This window comes from Haemaphysalis longicornis, unplaced genomic scaffold, assembly GCF_048455015.1.
Source record: "Haemaphysalis longicornis isolate Haplotype H1 unplaced genomic scaffold, Haemaphysalis longicornis Haplotype H1 scaffold_4, whole genome shotgun sequence".
Lineage (NCBI taxonomy): Eukaryota > Metazoa > Arthropoda > Arachnida > Ixodida > Ixodidae > Haemaphysalis > Haemaphysalis longicornis.
The window spans coordinates 85792179-85815246 of record NW_027526361.1 but is presented as its reverse complement, the minus strand read 5'-3'; the positions used below and the strand labels follow the sequence as shown (position 1 = coordinate 85815246).

Below are 23068 nucleotides of genomic sequence, written 5' to 3'. Positions count from 1 at the left end.
TCAGCTTATTTTTTCGTTGTTGTTTTATTGAGTGCATTTGTGTGGAAGTTGGGCGGAAGGCAGGAACAGCCCCGATGAGCAGACGTGAGCTTACTTAGAAAGGGCTGGTCGAATCGATTGCCTTTTCTGGGTGATCCTAATTGGGACACCAGCAGTGTGGCCAGAAGACTCCCAGAGTTTTGACTTTTTGGGCTTTGAGGCAAAGCATAGGGTGATAGGGGATTTTTTCACTGTGAGAGCACTGCATAGGTCATTCCTGAACAAGCTGTGGTTCCAAAGTTTCTGCAGCCTTCTGAGAGACCAGCTGCCTAGCCAGCAAGAAAGAGGATGGCTCGCCTACTTTGCTAGGCAGTGTCCAGCAGTGGAGATGCGCCCTCATCTTTTGTGTTCATTCTTTTCCCCTCCTTCTGCCCCGCTGCGGGTGCACTGTCACCGTTTTATCGGCAGGAGGGTTCTCAGTGTTTTCCCCCTCCCTTCCTGTTGCAGGCCCTTCCCTCCCCCCGAGCGGCCGCAGGCGACAGCACAGCCTCCCACTGCGGTGCCAGCAGTGCAGCTACGTGACGCTGAACCCGCGCCACCTGAAGAGGCACGTGTGCACGCACACGGGCGAGCGCCCCTACCAGTGCAGCCACTGTGGCAGGACGTTTGTGGACAAGTGCAACCTGGTCACCCACGTGCGCATCCACACGGGCGAGCGGCCCTTCCAGTGCCACCTGTGCCCCGTGGCCTTTGGCCAGAAGGCCCACCTGGACAGCCACGTGCGCACCCACACGGGCGAGAGGCCCTTCAGCTGCCGCTTCTGCCCCGAGACCTTCACCCATCGGCCCCAGCAGAGGAGACACGAGCTGAAGGAGCACACCCACCGCCAGTAGTGCGTGTGGTAGGAGGCCCAAACGCACACCCCAGCGATACCAGAGGGCAGCAAGCTCTTTTTGCGGGGTAGCTACAAAGCAGTGTTAACTCTTTCATTACCACACCTATCCAAATCGATCACGGGTGATCAATGATTTACATTGCCTATCTTGACACGTCGTTTTTCGTACACCTAATGCGACCAGTGGTCACTCTAGGCACTGCACTTTTAGAATCGGTTTAAATTTTCCCACTACATTGACGTTGAGATTTGTGACGTCGTTTTTTGCGAGCTCACGTGCATGTGTTTTTGAGAAAGAGGGCGTTGCTGCACTTGACAAAAAAGCATGCCACTTGTGGTCAGGATGCATTACCATAATTTGTTTTATCAAAAGGCTTTTAGCGAGTCAAGTACCAAAAAATGTTGTCAGCTTCGTAATCCGACAGCGTTGAGAGGTGATACCGTAATTACTTAAAAATGACACTAGCTATTCACTCGTGATGTTAAGTTCGGAGAAAGGGTAGCTTTATTCTGGCAAAGCTTATTTCTGACGGTCCCCCACATGTCTAGCTAGTGTACCTGGCATTTTCAGCCAGTTTCCAGCACTTTTGGTTTCGTTTTTGTGTTGCAAAACTCATATTTGGCGCTACTACGCAGTTACCCAACTATAAGCTGATTTGCTGTGGCGCCTCCGTTGCCCGCAACTGTTCCCCGAAACAAGCACGCCGCTCGTGCTTCTACTTTCCCCACGCCTTACTTCTGCGATAACAGCTTCAGCTGAAAGTCAAAAGATAAGTCGTCGGATATCAGTTCAGATGAGGAGAACGCTTCCAATCGGTCTTGAACACCGCCAGCTGTTCAGCGGCCCGTTTCGTTTCCGTACGAGGGTATTTCCAGAGGTCTAGTGTTGCTTCTTAGTAGAACTGTTTATTCTGACAAAGTCTCGAGCAGGCTTGTATTTGTTTCTTTTCGAAATTGTTAGGTGGCGCTGCAATGTAGTAGGCTCATAGTGCTGAACTCGCTTCATAGCATGACGGCTGCTTGGTAGAAGCTTGCTGGACGCGATTCTAGCGCATCACGCCTTATTCCTGCAAGCAGGGCTATCATAGTGAGTCGGAACATGATAATAAACTGCAAAAAAAGGTCTGGCGGATAAGTGATGATTCGAACGTCAACAACCATCCACCATCGAGTTTGGCTTTCAACTCCAAGCAGTCTTCTTCACATCACTTGCTTGCGTTCAATATTGTGCTAGTCATAATCATTGACAAAGTGTTTTTACATCACGTGGGGACTGATTGGGGCCTTCAGTAATGTCAATCTACCAATTTCTTCCAGAGAACCATCCAAAATAGAAACATTTGAAATTGAGATTGGGCTTCACCACGAGACGCGGGCACCACCCGTGCTAACGTTTTATTTTATATACCTGACAAATTGTACAGCGCTACTCAATTTTTGTTCTATGACAGGTTTTGAAATGTGTACCTACAAAATATGTATTCTAAATTTTTGATACTGCTGATGGTTTATTATACACAACTTCTTTTTTTATTATTATTTTCTTCCATGCTTGGACAAAAATTTCGAATTTGATAATTTTTTTCGCTATCATTATTTATGAAAACATTGTTAAAACTGCTGTCGTTGGAAAGCGCGTGTAATCATCTGCATTTTATGTCACTGCAACATGTGCCTAATCAAAATGTAATGCACAGAAAAAATGTTTTGTTAGACACCTCAAAATCAGTCAATTTCCTGCTGTAACGAAAGAGTTAAGGGCAGAGGGTAAGCCCTATTCTTACCACGCATTTTTGGCCATTTTGAGGTACCTCTTTCTCTGCATCTATATATAAAGGTATCTACATAATGCATACAGTGTTTTCTTTCACATTTTAGGCTCTTTTAACTGTGCAAGAATTATTAAAATCTGGCTAAAACAAATTGTAATAATTTTGTTCTGCAGTAACTAAATTCTGGCTTTATTTGCATATTGAAAATTGTGTAACAGAAAAACCGCTGCGTGAATATTTTCAATTTTGGCGCAATAGATGTGGCAACTTATGTCAATGACAGTAAAAAAAATGGGATGGTTATCCTGGAAGATATAGAAAATAATGGTACCGGTGTTATAAAAATCGTTGTTTTGAGATAATTGAGTTAAGAAAAGAGGTGAAAAACAATATTTTTTTGCCACAAACATCAAGTCATTTATTTAGTGAGCACCAGCTTCTTAATCACTGTCGAAGTCATTTTTCGCCTTTCAGCCTGTTGTTTGTCCTGCCTTGCCCGCTGTTTTGCGAGCTGCCATTTAGCTCTGTTCGCAAAGTATCTTTGCTTGTGGCCAACATATTTCAGCCACTTGGTGGTGGTGTTGTGCCCAGAGTTCAATCAAATGATTTCAAAATACTGGCTCGTGCGATGCTGCCATCATTGAATGAAAGAAAAGGATGCAATGTTGCAATCTAGCGAGTGTGAAGCCCAACAAAGGCATTTTTTGGCGCATGGCTGCGACTCATAGATGTGGAAAAAACGTTCACAGCGTCTTTAAATTGCCTTGGCTGAAAAATAAGCTATGCAATGGTTGCCAAACAGTTTATTAATGTGGCTAGTTTCAGACAAGTTGTTTTGATCTGGAGCTGGAAGTTTCTTCATGGAAAAAATGACAATAAACACAGAGCACATTCTAAAACGGGACGTGGTCACTTACTACTTGCTTACGGAAAAACTTTTTGAGCCAGAAATCCGACTAAGAAACGTGTGACTATAGAAAATGTGCATAAGAAGATGAACTTCTCTAATTGCGAAGAAAAAAAAAGTCAGTCCTTTTTTTTTCAATTTTGCCTCACGCTGTGCCCTTGCAAGACCAACTGCATTCAAATTTTTCTTTGTCAAAATTTGATTCAAATAAGTACCGTAGTCTATGCTCTTAAGATCACCATGGCGAAATCCTAAGCTTCGTAAGCACAAACTGTTATGTCGCGCAGTCAGTGACAAGCTGACGCACGGGGACACTTAAAATAAGGTTTATTCAGCCAAGAAGAGCACGGCTTTTTCAACTGGTCTGAAGCACGGTCCCAAAGCGTCTCCCTGTTCATTGTCCATCTCCCCGCAAAAGTCGGGGGTGCCGTCGGCGAGGGAAAGGGTAGGCCCTGTCACGGGGGACACTAATTGGCGCGCTGCCGGGAGGCACCAACACAGAACTGCGCTTCCACTGGGGAGTACGAACACAACATTTCTTCCCCCCTTAGAAGAGTGCCTGGTAGCGGTCAGGGGGGTGTTGCCGCCGTGTGGATTTGCATTGGTCAGCGGCTTGGGGGTGCGACAAAGACGGGAGCTGGGCGTCTGCACGTGTGGTTGTCGGTATCGCAGCGGCGCTTTCCATAGTGAGATGCCAGGCCCTGTTGACGGGTGGTGACGCACAACTTCCTTCAGAAGGGTCTGGTTTGCTTGAAGACGGCCTCAACTGGCGGAGCTCATTGAGGTGCTGCCGAGTTGTCGTCCCAGAAATCTCGACGAGCCACGACCACAGGCCAATTCGTTTTTTCACGGTCGCTGGGACTCATTCCGGCTTGTGGTGAAACTGGCAGGCGAGCACCCGTTCTCCCTTTTGTATCCACCGGCTGCGCAGTGGGTCGCAGGCATCCTGTGCTGTCTTTGAAGGTGGCTCTGGTCGAACCGCCGTGAGAGGCGTCCTCATTTCCCGCGAAAACATTAGCCCCGCAAGGGTCTGTGGTATTTCGCACTGTTGTGTGCTGCTTGAAAAGGAAGTGAGCCAAGCATCCCTGTAATGACTCTGTCTCGTCCTTACCTTGCCAAGTGCCCTCTTCAGTTTTGCCACGTAGCGTTCAGCTTGGCTGTTTCTTGCTGGGTGGTACGGGGCGGATGTCACAGCTGTGATGCTGTTGTCTTTGCAGAGTCGCCTGATCTCTGCCTACACAAAAGCGGTGCCATTGTCGGAAACTTTTTTTTGAGGTAGTTCGAACGTTGCAAACAACACACGCAGGGCATCGATGACTGTCGCAGATGTCAGCCTACTCATTTGTATAACTTCCAGCTATTATGTGTAGCTATCCACCACAACCAGAAATGTTCCTTCGATTGGGCCTGCAAAATCAACGTGCAGGGTGTGCCGTGAGTTGTTGGCTTCTCCCACTCAGGAATGGGGACTCTTGGTGGGGCTTGTTGGTTTGCCTGGCAAGCTTGACACGTTTGTGCAGCTGTTTCGATGCCGTAGTCAATTCCTGGCCACCGCATGTAGCTGCGAGCACACTTTTTCATGGCTGCTACTCCTCGATGTCCAGCATGGCTGAGGGCCATGGCTTGCTCGCGTAGTGCGGGGGAGATAACGACTCGTGACCCGAGTGTCACATAGCTGCAATGGAGACCGTTGCTCTTTTTTAAAAGGCGTTGAAGTTTTCTCCGGTCAGTTTCTGCACACGGCCTTGGTGCAGTGCCTCGTTCAGTTGCGACAACGCCGGGTCCTCTTGCATCCCTACGGCGACCGCGTCGGCTGTTAGCAGTGGATTTGGCAGGGCTTCAAACATCAGCACGCAGCCCACTTGTGGAGGATCCTCAATTGTTTCGCCGAGCGGCAGACGACTCAATGCATCCACATTCTGGTGTATTTTTCCTGGGCGGTGCACGAGCTCGTAGTTGTACGCTAACATTTTTATGCACCACCATGCCATACGTGGAGGCAGCGTATCGGGTATTTGTTTCTGGGGGCCCAAAATACCCAACAGAGGTCGGTGATTTGTAATGATGATCACGTGTCTGCCAGCAATGTACTGGTGAAAGTGTATGGCTCTATACTCGATTGCGAGTCCTTCTTGATCCAGTTGTGAGTAATTGTGCTCTGCCACTGAAAGGGTGCGGGATGCCTTAATCGTCGGTTTGTGAGAGCACTGCGACACCGTAGGGTGATGCGTCGCAGGCTAGGAGCAGGGGCTTCATTTCATCGTAGTGCCTGAGGACTACGCGCTGCCGGAGCAGGTCCTTAAGTGCATCGAATCTTTTCTGGTGGCATTGTGACCAGCTCCATGGGACATCATTTTGTAACAGGTAATACTGGTCGTTAGCCACAGTTACTCGCTGCTCTAGGAATCGATCGTAGAACGTAATGAGCCCTAAAAAGGACTGCAGTTTCTGCTTGTTGGTTGGTGCTGGTGCCTCAGTGATAGCATGCACCATGTCATCAGTGGGATGAATACCTTGAGCATTAATCAGGTGCCCCAAGAACTTTGCCTCGGGCACCGCAAAACAGCATTTCTCTATGCTTAAGCGCAAGTTGGTGCTGGCTAGCCTGTCAAGTTCAAGCTCTAGGCTTGCTGCGTGTTCTTCGCTTGATGTGCCACTAATAATCACGTCATCCAGGTAAACACACACTCCTGGAATTCCAAGCGTGGACTCCATGTACTTCTTGAAAATTGCTGGGGCTGCTGCCACTCCAAACGGAAGTCGTTTAACCCTGTAGAGGCCCCTTGTAGTGTTTATAGTGAGCAATTCAGATGTTTTTTCGCTCACCGTCTGCTGTTGATACACCTCGGTCAGGTCCAGCGTGCTGAAGATTCGGCCTCCACGGAGTATGCTGAAAACCTCCTGTGGCGTCGGTAGTGGGCAAGCAGAAGCCTTCGTTGCCAGGTTCACGGTGCTCCTGTAGTCTCCACAAAGACGCAGAGTTCCGTCTTTTTTCCTCACTCCAACAAGTGGTGTGGCCCAGTCTGAGGGCAGCGTCAGCTCAATGACATCCTGCTGTTCGAGCTTGCGAAGCTCTTCATCGTACGCCGACTGCATGGCAAAGGGTACTGGCCTGGCTTTGAGAAATTTGGGGCTGGCGTCCTGATGGAGCTCCAGGTTGATGAGAGGTCCATTGTGACCAGGAATATCCTTAGCGAAGACCGTTTCGTACTTCTTTTGAAGTCACTCCACCAAATCCTGTCGCTCAAGGATAATTCCCTCGGTATCCTGGTTGATACCTCCGATCATTATCCCAAGAGTGTCGAACCAATTTCGGCCCAAGAGGCTAGATGTGGATTCTCGAACTATAAGTAGTGGTAGCTGACAGGTTGTGCCATTGAAGCAAACGTCTACGTTGGCACTGCCCTGACCACGTTCTCAGGTGCGTGTCATCGTTGAGCAAGATGGGTGCATGCTGTTGCCAGGTCTGGTGATACGTCTGTTCGCTAATGAGCATACATGCTGCTCCGAAATCCACCTCGAAGTGGATCGGCTGGTGATGCACGGTGACGTCGATTATGATCTTCGGTTGCGTGCGTAGGTTAAGAACAGTGTTTAGGTCGTACTGCGCCGGTGATGCTGGTAGACTACCGTGCGTCTCCGCCTGTGTTATCGCCTCTGAGGCGTTCACACGCTTGTGTCGTTCAGGAGGCGCCGTTGACTGTTTCTTCTTTCTTATGCATGCCTTCGCAATGTGACCTCGTTTCTTGCAAAAATGGCACGTTGCGCTTTGAAGCTTGCATGACTGCGGGCTGTGCTGCTCGTCACAGCGCCAGCAGCGTTGTGCCTTAGGTGGTTTTTTACCATTTGTCGGTGGGGCTGGAGCTGGCGATTTGTGAGGTATACCGGCTCGGTGGGCTTCCGGATGTCACGATGCTGCTTGCCGGCACTCTCCACTCAAATGGCGGTGTCGTAAGCCTTTGCGAACGTCAAGTCGGTCTTGGCAAACAGGCGTTGTAAAAAGTCATCCCGCAGTCCGCACAGAAATCGGTCACGGAGCATTGTGTCCAGTGGTAGCATGGTAGGGTTCGGAGATGGCGTGGCGACTGGGTGTTCGGTAGCTACCGTTGTGGTGGGCAGCGTTCCAAAGTTGCAACAGGCGGCCAGTTTTTTCAACAGTGCAACGTAGGCGCTGACTGCTTCTCCCTCCATCAGGTCTCTTCGTTGAAAATGGGCCCGGCTGTACTCTTCGGATGGCCTCGGGTCATGGTGCTTCTGCAGTGCTGCAACGATGTCGCTGTAGTCCACTGCTGCTGGGGTGCTTGGCTGAACCAAGGAGCAGACAGTGTTGTACGTCTCCTCCCCACACAGCGTGAGCAGGTGTGCCTTCTTCTTGCTGGGGTCTGTGATGTTGTTGGCCTCGAAGTAGAATTGAAGGTGTCCAAACCATGACCCCCAGGAGGTGTTGTTGAATTCAGGTAGTCGTCCTGATGTGTGCGTTGCCATTGTGTAGCACTCTGCCTTTCAACGTAGGTTGAACATACCGTATTTACTCGCGTAATCCTCGCACTCGCGTAATCCTCGCACCCCTAATGTGAGCCACCAAAACTTGGATTTTTTGGTTCCTCGCATAATTCTCGCACCCCCAACTTTGCAGCGGCGAAAGTTGCCTGCTCGCGAAACCCGCATGGTGCACGCGCTCTCCAACGCGCGCCCTCCCCCGCCGCCTCTCCGTTCGGCGGAGAGCGCTGTGTATATATCCAAGGCCATCCAGGCGCCCTAACCTGCATGGCTACTCCCAAACAGGCGCCCTAACACGCTACTCACACTGTCCTTGAGCCGGTTTCGCGCATGTTTCGCATGCGCGCAACTAGACAGTGTTCGCGCAGCCCGCTGTCGTGTCGCCGTCGTGGTCCCGTCGTTGAGCGGCAGCAGTCAGTGAGTCACTCGCGTCAGTGGTGGATAGCTCGCTGCCATTTTGAGAACTTTTTGATCTCTTTGTTTTGTGCTTGGTGCCGCTTCGCCATGGGGAAGAACGCCAGCTACACTGCCGCTTTCAAATTGAAAGCGAAAGAGTGCGCGATCGAACACGACAACCGTGCCGCAGGCAGGCACTTCGGCGTCACCGACTTCAACGTGCGTTACTGGAGTAGGGCAAGCACATACGACGACGAGATAGGGCGCGCGCCAGAAAGCAAAGGCGGCAATTTCATGATCGCTGATCGACGGGAGACTGTTTACGTTGTAAATAATAAAATAAAAAGAAATAGCTGCTGTTCGCAACACTGAGCTTACATACACAAAAAAACGACCGCTACATTTAGCGGGATTGGCATAAGGCAAATTGGCAACACTGTGCACCGGATTTTTTTTTTCCCGCATATTTCTCGCACCCTTAACTTCGCATTGACTTTTCCTAAAAAAAAGTGCGAGGATTATGTGAGTAAATACGGTACGCTTCCTCGCCGCCACTGCTATGTCCGCGCAGTCGGTGACGAGCCGATGCATGGGGACACTTAAAATATGGTTTATTCAGCCAAGAGCACGACTTTTTCCACTGATCTGAAGCGCGTTCCCAAAGCATCTCCCCATCCATTGTCCATCTCCCCGCGGAGTCGGGGGTGGCGTCGGCGAGGGAAAGGGTAGGCCCTGTCACGGGGGCCACTCATTGGCGCACTGCCGGGAGGCACCGACACAGAACTGCGCTTCCGCTGGCGAGCACGAACACAACACACACCACACTAGGTATCGTCATTCAAAGTACCTCCATGCAGACAACGTTTGCACCTGGGGGAGAGTGTGACGGAGGTAGGGAACCTGTTCCGTGAAGCTCGCGCTTCTCCAGTGACTTGCGCGACGCTCCGCCGGGCTCATGGATGCGTTCGCCTGGGGTTTTCTGCTACACCACCGCGCTTTATCGCTGTCGCCATCACATGTTTAAAACTAACCACAATAAAAGAGATTAGTAGTCTACAATCTTTTCACGCGCTTGCAAACGTCCTGGGGCTAGCAGAACATTTTTTAGTTGAAAATATTTCTGCTAAAGAAATATAGCGTGGCACGCACACTTGGCTTACATTTGCAGTGATGTGATAACTGCGCTGAGAGGTAAATCTTGCTACATCCTGCTACATTTCAAGCAGTCTGCGCCAATCTTGCGCCGAAGCTTCGTTTCTCTGGGCTTTTTCGATGTGACGTGCTCTTCTGGTGGTAGGAGTCTTCTTTACGCCACAACCATTGAAGAGGAGGGAATCTCTTAAGCTTGAACCGCATGGAGCGTTTTCTGCTCGCGAAAACACGCCGTGCACACCACAGGCGCGCTGATGCTGCCACGGAACACCCGCACGCTGTGCGGCGCTGCCGCTGCCGGCAACATGGCAGCGGCTTCTGCAGCAAAGTGGTGTGGGGATCTCGAGCAACTGCTTCTAAGCGCTCTCTAAAATGCCGCTCAAGGCATACACGAACTTGCTTGTGCTCTAAAGGAGCTGATAATGTGGTCGAAAACAGTACTATGAAACATCATCCGCGCCGCTAGCGAAAGCACCCATGCAATATCTGCTGAGGTAGTAAGCCTAAATATCTCTCATGGAGCCAGTTGGCTGTCTCAAGCGCTTCGAAACTTCCGCTATGAGGTGCTCGCCTCCCCATTGGCGCAGGTCGGCAAGCTCCTCCCACTGTCGCGCGTCATTTTCTGACCGAGGTAGAAGGTGTCGCGAGCGCGATATCGTCGACGCGGGCGTGAAAATATCGCTTGCAATGCCGGTGGCACGAATCGTGTGCAAAAACGCCGCGCGGTTCACGCTTTACTATCTGCTTTGCAATAAAGCTTGGCAGGAGTTCACGTGACCAGCTCCAAGGGGTCGAGATAGAAGGGACATTGCATGGGTACTTAGCGGGAAAGGGAAAAGGGACGAAAGTTGGCCAAAAGGGACGAAAGATGGCCAAATTTGGGCTGGCTGTAAGCCGGTTCATTGAACAATTTCCAGCTTCGAAGAAAGTGTCTTGCCTGATTCAACATGTCGTTCAGGAGGCACGCTACAGGAGCGCTTCAGGAAAGCATTTTCTGATGAAACGTCACACAGCTACTCTTTGTGAAGAATGTGGTCGAAGTTTCCACTGTTTTTTTTTTTTTTTTTGTCTTTGTTTCAAATAAGTGAGCCTTTAGTCCACCTACTCTATGATCGTCATAGGTGACTCTCAATCACCAGCTGGGTGCACACTTCATGAATGCAGAGTCTTACCGCTCGATGAAAGCCAGAGAGTTGCCATTGCAAACCTAGTCCCCTGCGAATTGGAAAGATAGAGTAGAAGTTGGAGAGGACACGTAGCATGCAATTTTGTCTTGGGAACCCGGAGAGAAACAGACATTTAGGTTGGGTGCAAGAAGCTTTTACATAAAATGCTCTCGATACATTCTGTCGCAGCTGCCATTCGACAATGTCATTTTGCAGAGCCTGCACTTCTTAAGCCCATGGTTGATGGAAGAGAAGTCCTCTTGCGCTCATTTTAGGGTGCTAACTACCAGGCTGCCGCAAGTGATCAAACCCTGCGGTGCCTTTACTTCAATCGATGAATACACGCTCCTCCAGCTTGAACATGTTGAATGAGATCCGTCTACACAGATTGACGAGTATTGGCAGCAAAGTTTTGAGCAGGAGGCGGAAAACAAAGCCAAATTTCCTCTCTTCTCCAGGCTAGTGAAGGCGTTGCGTGCATTCTGCATATAAATGCGGATGTGGAAAGGGGCTTCAGTGAGAACCGGCGGCGCCTTAATGAAAGGGCTTCGTTGACGATACAAAATGTTAATGGCATCAGGCACGCTGTTTCATTCTCCAAGCGCTTTGAAGGAGATGCAAGTCACTTCAATGTGATGCCGGAGGATTTGAGAGCAGTATGAGCGTCCAGCAAAAACTACCAAGAGCGCATTGCAGCTGAACAAGCTCAGGCAGCTAAGCAGCGGTGTCTTGACCCAGCCAGGCTGGTCCTAGACACGATGGCCGAGACAGGCTCCTGCGAGAAGTGGAGACCGCAACACAACATGCTGGCGAATGCAGTGCAATTAGTTACGGGATGAAGTCTAAGAGCTTCAGTGGTGTCGAGAGTGGACAGTCTCTTCTAGCTGAGGGTAAAACAAGAATTGCGGCAGCACTAGACAAAATGGCACAAAAGAAAACTTTGGACCAGTCACGATAGTTCTACTTTCATGCATATTTGACCAGAGAAGCATGGGTTTAGCACAAGTGCCTGTTTTGTTTCATTACATGTTCTGCTTACTTAAACAAGTTCGAAGGCACTTTCAGTGGTTCTAGTCATGTTGTGTTTTATTGCCATGTAGTAGTTGTTTTTTGCTTCAAAATGTTCTAATGTTTTGTACGTACATCAAACTGTCCACATTATGTGACTGTGTTTCGTTCGTTATGGTTTCACGAAAAGTTCTGTAGCCTACCGATTAGAATGCAACCTGGTAGTCATTTTTAAAATAAAACTTCAAGTTCTTTCATGATCTGTTGGCTCATGCAGTGAATGTACACACTCACACAAACTCTTTCAGTGCTTGTCGTGAGGAATTTCATAGTCACTGCTAAAAGACATCTGTGCGGCAGAAACTCGTCTGCACCGAAGGCGTTTTACTTGTTTAAACATTTCTGTGTGCCCAGGATGCTGCTTTTGGGGCTCCTCTCGGTTGTTTTGCTTGCTCCCCTTCTAGCATTATTTCTCAAATCTTAATGCTTGTTCTGGCTGCTCCAAAAGCCGATTTTGCTGCTCCAAAAGCTGCTGCAAAAGTCTTGAACCAATTACATTTGTCATTACTATTGCATCTATCACACACACAAAAAAAGATCTTTTATAACTTCTTGACCACTTGCACTTCCGCGTCCGAAATTCGCAATATTTGGGCTGGGCCGACGCCACCTCCATTCCTTAGACTTGTCCAAAATTTTGCCACCTAACTAGTGTTGCTGTATGAGGGTACGGGAATTTCTGCGACTTTTGCCTCGCTCACTAAACGAACCGAAATCACCCTTGCTTTTGGTAACAAATACATCCGGATAAATATCGGCCGTCGCAAAGTGCAAAAGCTAACGAAACTGCTCCTCCCCTAACTTGATTTTTTTTCAATTCCCAAATGAAATATTTACTTTTGTAGAGTGCTAGGTTTAGTTTACTTGAACGCAAAATGTTTTCAACAGCACATGTCTATGGTGAAAGTAGAAAACAGCGGCAGACAGGTAACTTTTTCGTGTTTCAGTGCATCATGTAGTTGCGGAAGATGGCTGAAGTTTCAGATCCTGTCTATATTTCGATTCTCAATGTGCAGCAAAGCGAAAAATACTGGCCTGATGAAGCTGTTTGCACGTAATGTATAGTAAAAATAGTCTCCGCCCGCGTGGGGTTTATTCCCTTCAAAGAGAACGATATGATAGCCGAGGCGCCGGCTAAACATAGCTGCGTTTCGATATCGTACGAGCAACTAGCTTTGTAAATCAGGTCCCGCTTTTTTACTGACAATGCCAAAGACTGCTACAACAGCAGCTATTCTGATGCACAAATAACTTTCGTGCGGTCTACTTCATCTCGATTCATAGTACCATGATGTGGGTGGGAATTGCGCCTAACTTCCTTACCCTGGTCAAATGTTAGTGGGAGTTCATCTGTGTCAATAACAGTGCGAAACGCGACGCTACCATACGCGTTTGAAGGCGGCTGTCAGCGGCCGCCGGTTCTATCATGGCTGCTTCCGTTCCATCACGTACGTCACATCCGGCCGCCGCTAATGGCCGCCTTTTCTATTCAGTTTCGGTTCCGAAAACACCAACGTCATGAGCCATTTGCGTCGCGTGTGTTCATGTTTGAAACGTAGTATTTTGCATTTCGCACTCTTTTTATGTGTACTATTAGGTGACATTATTTTTATCTTGTCGAAAATTTGAGTGCAGTTGGCCTTTAAGGCCAACTCCATGCAGTGGAAAACGATCAAAGGAGTGGGGGACGATGCTGTCAGCGTTGAAAAAGGCTGTTCGCTGGGTATTTCTCTGAGCAGGAGCCTTTTCTAAACTGCATAAAATCACAGTGAATTTGCCATGTTTTTGCGTAAGCAAAATGTAAGCAATCAGTGACGTGACGCACGTATAGCTATGATGACATGCAGTGTAATTTGACGCTTATAAAGAGCACAACCATGCTATCAAATATTGCACATAAACAATAAAAATACTTTGTGTCTATTATAAAAATTAGGACGGCAGCTTAAGTTGGCAAGAGAAACACATTTCTTCATGGTAAAATTGGCATCAACACCATGAGGCAATCAAGTAACGTTGGTCCAAAAGCGAGCAACACGCAGGTGTTGAGCTAAACAGCATCACACAATCTTTTTTACCATATCTATTTATTTCTTTCAATCACTTTTAGTAACATAATTGAGCTCTCTGCTTCAATGCAAGCTTTGTTGCGTTATCACCTTCCTGGCCGACACTGCGGCCACGCTATTGGCTGCTGCCATGTTAGAAGTTTATGCCGTGATCACAGAAAAAGACGACCGCGACCATCGCTTGTATGGCACATAAGGGCAGCGAAGCGCTACACCTGATAACTGGAGAGCGTACCGATGTCATCGATTCACTCATTCGTAAAGCTCGACTTCAATCAGCCCAGTAGTGCATAAAACAGTCTGTTTCCTTTGTTATTTTTCTCTTGAGTTTGATCATGCGACCCACAAGCTTACTAGAAGGAGTGTGGACAAAAAGAAGAGTGTGGACACTCTTCTTTTGGGTTCTCTTGCATTGGTTTCTCTGTCATGGAGGGGCTTGTACTGCCCTCTTGTGTTGCTGTTACGCCAAACAAATAACTTTTATTTTATTGCCAAACAAAAACAAAATTCCGGACGTCATTTTTATGCTCCGTTATCGCTGACTTGAAAACAGTCAAAAACTATTATTTCTTTCGGTAGAAAACAGCTTTAAACCGTGTGTCATGTGAAACTGTGCCTGCTGAAAATTCGCGAGGATTTCACGGCGCCGAAGGTGGGTGAAATTTTTTGCCCTATTTCACGGCGATAGGAGCCACCATTTGCAAGCTGTTACGTAACAACACGTCACTTTTGTGCAGACTGAAGTTGCCAATGTATGACGTAAGCGTTCCCACCAACTATTTAAATTATGTCATGTCTTCTTAGTCAATCACAGAGAAGGCGTGCCATACAAGCCGTATTGTTGTTGAATAGTCATGTCTGCTGCATTTCGTCTAGTTTTTGATTGCCAAGAATTATGCGCTTCAGTAGAGAGAAATAAGGCGAACTTTAAAACGGGCTAGTAAACGTCATTGTAGTAAATGTAGTAAACGTCATGAAACCTCAAAATGGTGGAAGCACACACAACCACTTTGTCAACCGGAAGCACGTGACCAAAATTGAAAGCCAAACAGAAAAGACTTCCAGCGAATTCAAAGTTCTTGGTGAATTTGGTGCATCGAAAATAGGGCCTCTGGTTATCTGCCAGCCAGCATTCGTCGGTGGCCACCTGGCGAGCAGCACACGAACTGTCCTGTCCATTTTTGAGGATGTGAGAAAGAAAAACAATACAGCCAAACCCAATTATATCGAACCCGTGTACCCCGCACGGGGCACCTTGAGCAAACTTGGTGACCGTGTTGGCGACACCGCGGGCCCCGAGCCCCTAACATAAGCTGTAACCTACCGTGGTGATGTGTTTAAACGGTGGCCGTCGGAGCCCAGGTCAAGCTTCGGCGGATGGGCTCTCTGTCTGTTTACCAGGCAGGGAGCTCCGGGACCTCCTCAGCTATCAGGGTAAGGCTGTGGAAGAAAGTACCCCCGTCCCCTGCTTCTAAACATGCTGTATGGTATTTTCAAACCCCCCCTCCAAACGTGATCGGTCCCTGAAAAGAGGCCGCACCGAAGTATCCTTTCCTCCATTGCAATCAATCTCGCTCCCAAAGCCCGATAAAATATCGTGCTTTCTGATCATGGAATCTCTTGATAAGACAAAGCCAATCACTTCCCAGTCCGTGTTTCTAATCTCCAAGTATCTTGAAAGCCTTGTCGGAAAGTCGTACAATGCTAAGAAACTGAAAACGGGAGAACTCCTGATTGAGGTGGACAACAAACAGCAGTCTGCAAACCTTCTTGCACAAATGCGCATGGTCAATGTTGACATCAACATCACGCCTCATCGCAGCCTTAATAGCTGGCAAGGTGCGATCTCTGATCCGGAACTTATAAGTGAAACCGCAGCCGATCTGCTCGAGGGCCTCCGTGATCAGGGCGTGATGGCAGTGAGGCGAATAACCATACGCCGAAACGACCAAATCATACCTACCAAACACATCATCTTGACGTTTGACCGCTGAACACTTCCTGAGTCGGTCAATGCAGGCTTCGTGAGATGTCCGGTCCGACCCTACGTGCCGAACCCACGCCGCTGCTACAAGTGTCAGCGGTTTGGCCACGGCACAACCTCTTGTTGTGGTACACTGATGTGCGCAAAATGTGCAGCGCAAGATCATCCAACCGATAATTGTGAATCCGAGCACTTCACCTGTCAGAACTGCCAGGGACCGCATGCTGCCTATTTTAGAAGCTGTGAAAAGTTTAAACAAGAGAAACAGATTATTGCCTTGAAAGTAAATGAGAACATCACCTTCCCAGAGGGGCCTCTGGGAAGGTTCGCCTCTTTCTCCCTGGGGAGGTACGCCGACGCGGCTCACCGGGGGGTGGAGCGGCGTCTGGTTTCGGCGGGGACCCAGTACCGCGAGTCGGACTTTGTCCTGCCCCCCCCCCCCATGGGCTGCCTCCGGCGGCTCAACCCACCACCGCGCTGCTCGCTGAGCCAGCAGCAGCTGTGGTGCCATCCGCGTCCGGTGGGGATGCTGATGCACCCGCTGTTTCCTCCTCTCCACCGGCCCGAAGCTCACGCGAGGGCACGGTGGAGATGGAGACGGAGGAAACTGCGGCAGTCCCCACCATCGCCGCACCGCCTGTGCCACCCGGGGCGCTCCTGGCGCTCTTGGCGGTCGCGGCTCGAATGAAGGGCACCGGAAAGGGTGCCAAGTCCGGGGGGTCCGGTCCGCCCTTCCAAATCTGATGACGACATGGATGTGGGACCTTTCCTGTCTGCCTTTCAGCGGAAGGAGCGGGTCCCTTCATCCAAACCTCCAGAGAAGGTTAAAAAACCCCTTCAAGAGTTCAAGCCCCGAAAGACCCTACATAAATAGTTACACTCCAGTAGCTCTAACACGTACATCATAATGGGAAGACAAAATATCGTTTAATGGAACTGCAGAGGCCTTCTGAATAATCTTGACGACGTGTATGATATTCTGCATGCTAATCAGCCAAGTGTAATGTGTGTCCAAGAAACACATTTGAATTCCAAACACAAAAATTTCTTGAATAGTTACCTGGTATACAGAAAGGACAGGGATGGCTGCACATACTCTTCTGGCGGTGTGGCCATAATTGCCCGCAAATCCTTAGCATGCCCCCCTGTCACTAAGTTTGAACACTGTCCGTGAGGCTGTAGCAATACACTTAATAATATTTAATAGGTTGATAACGGTATGCTTCATATAGGGAGCATTCACAAGCGCGATGCCGCAAGGCCTTATGGGAAGGGTGACTCAGCGATCCGCCATAAGGTTGGCGGTAGTTTTCTGGTGTGCTTGTTGGTTAGCAGCCTGTAGGTGCACGTTAATAGTACTTCAGTAACAAGTACACTGCTGCAACACGTCGATGCGATCGAGGTGGATGTGAAAACGATCAACTGGTGAGCTTCCCTTTGGCGTCTGACGCTGTGCACGAGATGAAAGAGATGTGACAAAGCGTCGCGCGGAGTGCACTCGGTGTGGTTTCGTCCCGTCAACGGCGGCGGCATCAACAGACAAGATACACACCAAAGTTTACTGCGATCATTTCGTTTCTGGTAAGTATATTTACAGCTCCGCATGTGCATGCGCTGTTTTCGTGCGTGCTGAGCGCGCTGGCACTGTATCGAGCTTCTCATTTTGCTTCTTGGGCGCGATCTCGCTGGGCCTGAAAACAACAGAAAAATGAAATGAACGATGCCGTACTGGCCGTAATGTTGCGTTTGCGCGCTTGCGTGATAGAAGGGTTAAAAGTGCATATTCGCCTATTCTAGCCACTGTACTTCTAGCCACAGCGCTTTGGTGCAGCGCACCGTGCAACGGTGCAGGCGTTGCAGGGAATCGCGTCTGAATCATCTGAATCGAATAATTCTTAGCGTCCCGCACTTCCCAGGGAGGAGGTGCAGAAGCAGACGACAAAAGTGCAGGACCGGATCTGCAGTGGCGGCGCCTGCGCTGAACTGGACGAACTCATTGAACTCGTGCAGAAAGTGCAGGCCAAATTGAAGAGACCTTATATTTCGGTTACTATTCTGTGGAAACGCATTCTAGACAGATAGAATGGCGTAGTTTTAGCAATGTTTAGCGTTGACTACTGTTTTTTTTTGTTTGAAAATTTTTTTTTACTTTAGTAAGCAACAACAATGGCAGCGCCCAGCCGTTTGTTTGGGTTTGACAACTCATACAGTTCCGTACTAATATGTAGTGAAAACTGGCTCCCGATTTCTTTTTTCCGTGCAACTTTTGCGGGTGAAGTGCTTAGGGAAACGAAAAGTCGCGTGCTTACGCAGCTTAGCAGCGGAGAAGGAACCCGGCCGCAACGGGTGCTTCATTCCATGCTTCCTCACTGTGAACGGGAAAACAACCTAGTGGTTTGATCGAGTTCTCGACGCGTACGGGTTTAGCTGTTTTCTTTCTCCGCTCTGTGCGTGCCGTCTGTTCGGGTCATTTTGCAACGCGAAAATGACGGGCACATCATGTCGGGGCTCACTTGCGTTGTTCTAATTACCTCGCGCCTTACAACGGGTGTGAGTTTAAAAAGCTCGAACACGGTTTATTTTAACGCCTGGGTTGCGAAATACGCACTTATTAACGCTACCGAGCAGATAAAACTACCGGAAGCGAGTTGCTGGTAAGAGCGCTACAAGAGTAATGGCCTGCCACGCTCCAGAAGAAAATACAACGCGAATAGCGTGCTGAGCTGCTCCTTGCAATTCTGAATTGTCGAAAGCGAAAATGCTTTAAGTAGCCGTCGTGAATGCAATCTTTGCCCGCTCAGCGGCTTGTAGACTTCGCAAAACTGAAGCGGCTTGGCATGTGTTGCTTCACATTTGCAGGCGTCAGTCGCGTCTGCGAGCTCCTGATCTGCTGGGAGGGACAGATTGTGCTGAAGAGGCCTACCTTCTGCATTCTGACATGGCCATGATCTTCGAGTTGATTACGCACGACCGAGCAGTCAAGCCGTCTGCTCCCATTAGTCAACTGGAGTTCTACCTATCTTAGCCTGTGTCAGCTGTTTAAACCAGAAAGAAGGCCATGTTTTGAATGTAGTTATTGGGTTACAAGTGACGGTTGTAACATTTTATTACACTGTTAGGTGCTGCATATGCCATTGCTCTAACCTTCACCAGTGCTTGAGCTGGTCTCTGATTTGTTACGAACTGCTATGTTATTTCTCATTGTTGCTCATTCATTTTTGTTCAGTGCTCTTCATTTACCACCTGATGCCGCTGTGGTTGTCGTGTTGCTAACGTCTGGTGCGCTCAGCCGTCTAGGTGGACATGTTTAATGTTTAGATGAAGCACTTGGGTGGTGCACTAAGAATTCCATGCATAACTAAAAAGTTTTTTTGATTTGGTACTTAATCATCAAGCATGGCAGCAGTTTCGCCAGTATCTGCTATTGCGTAGCGCTGTGGATGTCAACTGCTAGTCTATCTAATCTCTTACAGCTTAGAGGAATGCTTAAATGAGTTGTAAACATTACCTTTCTGAATTCATAAGCTATGTGTCAAGTATTTGTGGTAGCTTTACCCGCGCTTTAATGGGAGAGGCGTGGTCAAAAGTGCTGCTATCCTTTTACCATCCTGCTCGCCAAATTGCTGACATTGGCTATGACAACACTCTAGTAAATGCTCAAGAGTAAATTTGACAGATTGTATATTTTTTGAACATGCGGGGGACAAACACAGAATTATGAGAGTACCTTGCGATGTAGTGAAAACAAACACATTAATGTGGTGCCACTGCCGAGTATGTCCTCTTAATATCATTTCCCCCCTCAAACCTTTTTCTTTTCCCCTATTTGCAGTGCTCACGCATCATCTGTCAGGACAGTACCGTACGATTTTAGGTTTCAGTAGATGACACATGGTAGCTGTAGTTGAACCCCGAGCAAAGCGGGCATTTTGTAGAAATGCATGCTGTTACTTGTTTGACTGCTATTTGTATAATCAGCATGCCTGAACTACAAATGTAGGCCTCTTGAAATGTGTATCCAAGTTGAGGACCACAATGCATTCAGTGGGTGCCAGCCATTGAGCCACCATGGTGTTGGGGATGCCTGCTTGTTTCACATTTCAAAGGCCCCTGTTCTGATTCCCACCCAGGTCAACATTTGCTCAATTCTTTTTCGGCTTGGTTGCTTTACTCTTTTTTACGGGGAGCTTTTCTGAGAAATATGCCGTCAATGTGAATGTTCTTTCCCCTTTTGGTATTCATTAATACCTCGGCCTTTTTTTTTTGGCGAGTGGGAAGCATCCGTTCGCCATGTTGTGTGCTACCTCTTCACCGTGGGGACGCCAGGACTTTCACCTACAGAGTTGACTAATGCTTCTCTAATAAACAGTCTGCTTTAACAAGGAAAAAAGCTAAAGTTTTGAAGGCTCACATTGCACAAAATCAGACGGTGCATGGGGTTTTCTGTACTGCCACCTGCTACACATAAATTGAGACTTCAAAGACTGCTGAACATTCATTTATTCAAGTGGGAGACACTTTGTAATGCAGCCACAAACAGGAGAGCTTTGGCTAATTCGCTTCAGTGTCTCTTTAAGCAGACAACAGCTCTGTGTTCATTGACTCCGGCATCACTGTGTGTGGACAGTATTTTGTCTGGTTCATTTGTTAAAGGTCAATCTTCGACAAAACTGAATCTGGGGGGCTCTGACACAGTCTCAAATGATAATTGGCTGCGTATCTGCCTGCTTCACTGCAAGTTTCGTTGAAAGACGATTGTCGCCTGCCTTTCCTGCCACACAAGTCCTTTTCTGCTCCCACCCCTTGCACTATTTCCTTCCCGCTCGCTTCTGTTACGATGAGTTGAATGGAGGTTTGTTTGGTGCAGTTCAATTTTGCCGCCTTAACACCACTCGTGCTCATTTGTTGCGACACCTCGCACCTGTTCCTTTATTTCTTTGTTTTTTGCTTTACCTAAAGCAGGATGAGTGTGAGCTCTGCTCTTTTAGTGCTTGCTTTTACCTTGCACGTGCTGGACTCTTTCTGTGCCATGTTTAATGTGCAGTTTTTTGTTCACTTGATCTTTGTAAAAAGCAATCTAAGGCGTATTCTTGCCTAAACGAACACAGGACCTACCTTTTAAGTACTTCCATTTTGCCTGAAATGTCCCTGAGGTTTTTTTTGCGATAACAAGGACATGAATGGTTTAGGCAAGCAGATTTAGTTGTTCAGACTAGTTCTGTTGATAATTTTTTTTTGACAAATGGCTTCAACTTTTGGACAGTAGTAGGCTGCATTAAAGGACAGAAAGAGAGATTAAAGTCCTTGTGTTTAGGTAGCCCAACAAAGCGCGTGGTCTTTAAAACCTCAGTGCTGCCGGGTTCATTGGTGGAAGGGCTCTCAATGTTTGTCCCTCCCTTCCTGTTGCAGGTTCCTGTGCTTCTCCCTCCCCATGTGGCCATTTGCATCAGCATCACCCCCAGCCGGCCAGTCAGCTGCTGCACTGCCAGGAGTGCAGCTTCACGGCATCGGACTCGTGGAACCTGAAGAGACACCAGCGCACGCACACGGGCGAGCGTCCATTCCAGTGCAGCCACTGCAGCAAGACCTTTGTGCATAAACACCACCTGGTTGGCCACCTGCGCATCCACACGGGCGAGCGCCCCCACCAGTGTGACCTCTGCGGCAAGGCCTTTGTGCAAAAGGGCAACCTAATTGCCCACCTGCGGACACACACGGGCGAGCGCCCACATAAGTGCGGTTACTGCAGCAGGGCCTTTGGGCAGAAGGTTCACCTGGCCGACCACCTGCGCACCCACAGGGGTGAGCTCCCCCACGAGTGCAGTAACTGAAGTAAAGCCTTCTTGCATAAGCACCACCTGCGGGTGCACACGGGCAAACGTCCCTTCTGCTGCCACCTGTGGCCTTTGCCCTGAAGAGGAACCTGGACAGCCATGTGCGCAGGCGTCCGGCCGCACCTTCCGCTGACTCTTCGGCCCCGTGGCCTTCACTTCCGTCTTCTCCAGAGGGTGCATCAGGACGAAGTGCACCAACACTGCAGGTTGTGCAGGGGGAGCAGACACTCGTTCCGACAAAACTGGAGCAAAGCGAGCTCCTTTTTTGCGGATCGGTACGAACCAGTGTTGTGCAGCGTGCGCAAAAGGTGAGGGCTTGGAGAGGGAGAGCCTGTTGTGTCGCACGCTAAGACTCGACTCAAAGCGAACATTTCCACGTTTGTCTTCACATCAAGGCCCCACCAGCCGGGTGACGATTGCTCAACATGTGTGCAGAAAGTGTGATCGGTGTGTGTGTGGGGGAGGGGGGGGGGGGTTGTTGCAGACAGGGGTGTTCTGTGTTGCTCACAAGTAGCTTGCGTGGGGGGCTGGCCTACCACTGTGCAGTGTCTATTTCAGCACGCGATGTAGCTTTGCAGACAGATGCAGGCGAAACCACACACTGCTTGTGAGATGGGGCAGTTGCAATGCGTTGCCATTGTGTTTTGGTCTTGTGTGTAATTTCCCACTGTGATGGTGCCTTCAGTCAGTAAATGGCAGTTGACAACCAGTGCTTGTCCAGATCCCTCCTTGTGCAGATACTGTGAAGGGTCAGCTCTAAAAACACTCAAGAGTAAAGGAACACGACCGAGATAACTGCAAACTACTTGATAAAGTTTTTTTCCATTGCTAGGCAATGCTTGATTGTGAAACTAGTTCTGTGTATTCCACTCTTGGTCGTCCCGTCTCTACTGCGCTGTTTTGTCATGTTTCACCGCTCCGTTGTTGGGAAAATGCATTGCACAAACGAGCACAAACCGTAATCAAAAAAGGCAGAGCAAGGGTAGGGGTCATGACTTTTTAATAACAGATACCAAACAGTGATATAACGGTACTGAGACTTATTCAGTATGCTGTGTTTCCGTTTCTTTGATATACAGTGAAACCCCACTGTTACGTCCGCCGGCCTTACAACCCACTTCTTACAATGGATCACCGCGATACCAGCAAGCTCCCAATAGAAACAGTTCTGTAAAAACCTCGATTATAAAACGTTCAGGTGTACGTGGTCTGCTTCATACAATGGACCCTGGCAGGGATAAACCATTGTTCCTCCCATCTTTTACACTGCTTCGCCGCCCCGTCCCGACCATTCTTTATTCTTAACTTCCGTTTGACGCTCCTTGATGTGCAAAGGTCCACAGGCG

The 23068-nt window shown here is 48.7% G+C and overlaps 1 pseudogene across 1 annotated transcript in view; it reads left to right on the top strand.

Moving 5' to 3' along the window:
* LOC144179808 (uncharacterized) overlaps positions 1-23068 on the top strand; it is an 86956-nt pseudogene that overhangs the window by 16412 nt on the left and 47476 nt on the right. The window contains exons 3-6 of the transcript XR_013324331.1: positions 487-871; positions 16458-16591; positions 17344-17469; positions 21298-21762. The product of XR_013324331.1 is annotated as an uncharacterized LOC144179808 (transcript). The remainder of the gene's footprint in view (positions 1-486; positions 872-16457; positions 16592-17343; positions 17470-21297; positions 21763-23068) is intronic.